Genomic DNA, 5,193 nt, shown 5'->3' on the forward strand with positions numbered 1-5,193 from the left:
ACCTTAGTCTTCAAACTAACATCATTGCTCCTCAGTAATTTGGAGATGTTCCTAACTGCAGGCTTTCCCAGTGCAGTACATCTCCTGCTCTCCTGACTGCTGGTACCAAGGGTGTTGATTGTAGATCCAAGTAAGATGAAGTCGTTGACAGTTTCAATATTTTCTCAATCTATCATAATGTTGTCTTTTAGTCTAGTGGTGAGAATTTTTTGTTAAAATTATTTTTAATTCTTTGTCAGTGTTTTGGTTTGTTTTAAAGATAGGCAATACCCTATTTTCTATCTTATCATAGACAATATCATATTGCCTTCCTTATCTAGTGTTGTGATAAGATAAATACTCAAAGCAGATGACCTTAACAAATAGAAATGTATTTCTCACAGTTCAGGGGACTAGAAATTGAATTTAGAGTGCTGGTTCTTGGGGAAGACTTTCTGTCTATGTTAATGTCAAGAAAAGTCTTTGTCTCTTTGATCGTTAGCTCCCAAGTGCCCTTCATGTAGCTTGGCATCGGTCTCCTCCGACTTCACCTCTTATGCTTGTTTTTTGTTAGTAGGTGCTGTGAAACTGACTACAACTCATAGTAATCTGGTGAACAACAGTGCTGAACCTTGCCCTAGCCTGTACCATCCTCACAATCCCCAATACTCCACTGTTACAGTCACTGTGTTAATCCATCTTGTTGAGGGTCTTCCTCTCTTTCTCTGACCCTCCCCCTTTCCCAACATGATGCCCTTTTTCAAGGACTGGTCCCTCCTAATGACATACCCAAAGTATGCAAACTAAGTTTTCCCATTCTTGCCTCTAAAAAGTATCCTAGTTGTACTTTTTTCAATGACAGAAATATTTGTTCTTTTGGCAGTCTGTGTGATATCTGATATCCTTCTCCAACACCATAACTCAAAGACATCAATTACTATGTCATCTTTATTCATTGTCCAATATTCAGATGCATAGCAAGCAACTGAAAAGACCATGACTTGGATCAGGTGCACCTTAGTCTTTAAACTGACATCTTTGCTCTTTAGCAGTTTGGAGAGGTCCTTGCTTAGTTTCTTTCGTATCTTAAAAAGGAGGCAGGAGTCCTCAAATACTTTAGTTTTGGACCACCAATAATTAAAAAAGCAAAGAATGTTTAACCAGAGGAACAGAAGATTGAAGATACTTAAAATTTTGAGACCAGTTTCATACTTTTTTAGGGAGCTCTGGTAACATAGTCCGTAGAAAGTTTTGCTGTTAACTCAAAGGTGACACTTTTCTGGAGGTTCAAATCTATCACTCGCTCCAAAGGCAACCTCCTCCTGTGAGTTGACAGCCTTCCAAAATCCACTGGAGGGTCAGCTATCATTAGGTTCTGACTGGACAGAAATGAGTTTGAGTTTTTAAGTTTAGTATTTTCAGCAAGTATTTTCTTTTTCAACTACTAAAATAACTTTTGAATCCCAATAAATCATTATAATATGTAAGGACTAGATTTTATCCCAGACAGCTTAGAATTTTCTGCTAGCACCCCATAAGAAGGTTGACCTTCAGGAACCTCCCAAACACACCCTAGACTTCAGGTGAGGCTTTCTCACTTAGCGGAGATGAGAAGCCTGGCTTCCAGAATGAAAGTACTATTGTGGAAGATTTGTTGCATGAGTAACAACAATAAAATGTTAAAACATATCTACTTAGTACAAAACGGAGTATGTCTGAAGTTTTCTATTTCAGAGAGTGTTTTTAAAAGCCCGAGTGATTACTAATGAAGGATGTTGTGAAAAAAATCTATCCCTTTTCAAACCTAAAATTTGAATCTCAGGATTCACATTCCTTTGAATGGTACATGTGAGTGGGAAGGCAGAAGGCTGTGTTTTTTCTGTGCAGACAAAGCTTTACAAAACAGCATCATTGTTTGCCTTGAAATATTTGGTTTTCTAAACTCTTAGTCATTCTTATTAAAATATTCATGCAATAAACCTTCTTGAAGCCAAAACAAATAGACAAACAAACCCAAAACTCCCTAACTTTATCATGACCAATCTGTGCTCCAGCATCCTTCTGCTGCCATACTATCTGGAACTGATGCTATTTAAAAAGAAAATGACAAAAAAGAAAAAAAGAAAATGACACATATTTAAAGCCAAACCTGAAAAACCCAAGGCCACCCCATCGAGTTGGTTCTAGCTTATACCCACCCTTATAGGACAGAGCAGCACTGCTCCACAAAGGTTCCAAAGCTGTACATCTTGATGTGAACAAATTGCTATCTCTTTCTCCCACAGAGCAGCTGGTGAGTTTGAATTGCTGATCTTTTAGTTCTTTATTATTATTAATTTTAATAAAAATTTAGAGACTTTGGATTTCCACTCATTCATTGTTGCACTTTTTCCCCTGCTCACTCCTCCCCTCCAGTTCATTCTTCTCTTTGAAAAGTAAAAGAAAAATTCTTTCATTGTTATACAATCTCTCCCCCCAAGTCCACTTCACTATGCAGCCTTCTTTCTGGACTCATGTCATGACAATAATACCTAATCATATATCCCTTTTAAACAGTTCTTTCTCTCATCTGTTTCAATGCAGTAGACATAATTTATCCTATCTTTTTCAGTCTCCACCCCCAACTCCTATGTCAGTCCCTTTTACAACAGTGGCACTATGCAGTATTTGCCCTTTTGTAACTGAGACTTTTTCCTTTTGTGACTCAGCATAATGTCCTCCAGGGTCATCCGTCTATCTTACTTCTTATAATCTCTTCTCTCTGATAACTTTAAAAAAAAAATCATGTCTTTAAACATTGAGTCTTTTACTGATAATTGTTGATATTTGCTGTCGATTCAGAACCGACTCATAGCTGTCCCGCCAGCAGGTTTTTCAGAGGCAGTAAATCACATGGGGGAGGAGATGCTGCCGTGGAGCATCTGGTGGGGTTAAAGCGCAGCTTCTTACCACAAAACCACCAGAGCTCCCTGTGTAATAAATGAGCTCATGAACTCAGCAAGTTGGAGAATCAGTGACAGCAGTTTTCAAGTAAAACCCAGGAGTGTTCAACTAAGGACAAATGTGTGAATAGAGGATCTCTCTTGATTAAAATTACATCCCAACAAACGTCAAGGAGAGCAATTTGGGCTTGTGTTTTTGCTTTTGGAAGGGAAAAAAGCTTTCTTAGTGTTCTTTTTGGTGTTTTGGTTTTTTGTTTGTTTGTTTGTTTGTTTGTTTGTTTGTTTTTAAATTAAACTGTTTCAGTCAAGAACCAGATAAATTTCAACTTGCTTAATTGGTTTGCCCCTTTTAAATAATGGCTTCCTTGTCTATTTTTGTCCCTCTTTCTTTTTTCGCTTTGAAAGTCATCATTTTTCTTGTACGTTTCTCAGTTTGAATTTTACTGATTGCATCTCACTAATATTTTCCAAAAGATCCTCCTGTTTTTTATATTTTCTGTAAATTGATACATCCAGAGAGTGTCAGACTTAGATTCAGGATTTTATTTTTCTTGCCAAGAATTTGAGATTATTTTTTTTCTTCTTTTCCATCAGGAGGCACAAAAATAGCTGGTTGTCTCCTTGTGCTAACATTGATCACTGGAGTCAAGCATTGCCAGTCTGGTTTTTCTCCGAATGCTCTAAGCAGCCATTGATAACCTTTGTTTATACCCTTTGGTGCACTGTGCCATTCTAATTTGTTATGTCTTCTCTTATTAGCTAAAATATCTCTATCCAGGGAAACATTCTCTCATCAGTTAATTGAGTGCCCTGAGGAAAAGGGGGAGAATGGTTTTGTTTTTTCTTTTTATTATTAGCTTTTAGAATAGTGATTTGGTTCATTAACATCTACCTTTGGATGCTAATGAGGACTTTGTGGGAATGTTTGTGGTTATGAAATCTACCTACGCATAAAATGAGCATAAGTAATGCTAGGTAGACATTTATTAGATTTGGGGGTTTTTTTGTTTTTTTTTTTTTAGTTTCTAATCCCAAAGGCGCGTGGTTTGAAGCCACCAGCCGCTCCACAGAAGGATGGACAATCTCCTCCCATGTGATTAATTGCCTCTGAAAACCTTCTAGAAGGTCAGCTATGGGTTGATTCTGACCCCAAGAATATTATAAAAATAAATCAATTTTTTTAAAAAAAGAAATCAGTTGTACATTATAATACTCTATAATACAGGGAGCTCTGGTGGCTTAGTGGTAAGGAGTTGCACTACCAACTCAAAGGCACACAGTTCAAATCCCCCAATTGCTCTGTGGGAGAAAGATAGGCAGTCTCCTCCAATGCAATTAATTGTCTCTGAAAACTCAGTGGAGGGTCAGCTATGAATTCTTACGGTTATTTGAAAAGGAAATTGAAAGGTAAATTACTGCCTTTTAAAATTTTATTTTACATTGGTTTCTTAAAAAGTGTACATTGTGTTTAACACTTTTCTTCATTCACATTGTGTTTCATACAATCATTCCCATTCACTACATTTAAATATTTTTTTTCCAAAGAGAAAAGCGCACTGGGGTGGGGTGGGGCAGGGAGGAAAATGTGCAACAATGAATGAATGGAAATCCAAGTTCTCTATAAACTTTCATTAAAATCTCAATTAAAAAGTAATCATTATTAGACCCCACCATTCCCTGCCTTTTCAGGTCCCCGCTGGATCTTTCCCATTTCCTTCACTCCTTCCCTCTACCCACCAAATTGTGAAACCCTGTGATTTTTTCCCCCCCTACCCATCCTCACCCGTCTGCTTCTAACCTTTCCCCCTTTGGGTTCCCATGCATGTTTTACTAGTTATCCTTTTATTTTTACTTTTTTATTTTTACTATTTTATAATAGTCTTATACAGTAAGCAGTAAATGCTGAAGAGGATGTGGAGAGATGGGAACGCTCATACACAATTGGTAGGATTGTAAAATGGTACAACCACACTAGAAGGCAGTTTGGAATTTCCTAAAAGAGCTGAAAAGAGAAACACTCCATATGACCCAAGTATTCCACTAGTAGGAATATACCCTAAGGATATTAGAACTGAGATACAAATGGAAATTTGTACACTAATGTTCCCAGCACCATTATTCACCGTTGCAAGAACATGGAAACAGCCCAAGATGGCCACGCCGAGTCCACCCACGAGTGCTCCTGCTGCCACCCCAGCCCCAGCACCGGCTGCGGCTCCTGTTCCAACCTCAGCCCCAGCTCCGGCTCCGGCTCAGACTCCTGCCCCCTCCT

Source organism: Elephantulus edwardii, unplaced genomic scaffold (genome assembly GCF_000299155.1).
Source record: "Elephantulus edwardii isolate Elephantulus edwardi_28Jun2011 unplaced genomic scaffold, EleEdw1.0 scaffold00110, whole genome shotgun sequence".
In the NCBI taxonomy this organism is placed as follows: Eukaryota; Metazoa; Chordata; class Mammalia; order Macroscelidea; family Macroscelididae; genus Elephantulus; species Elephantulus edwardii.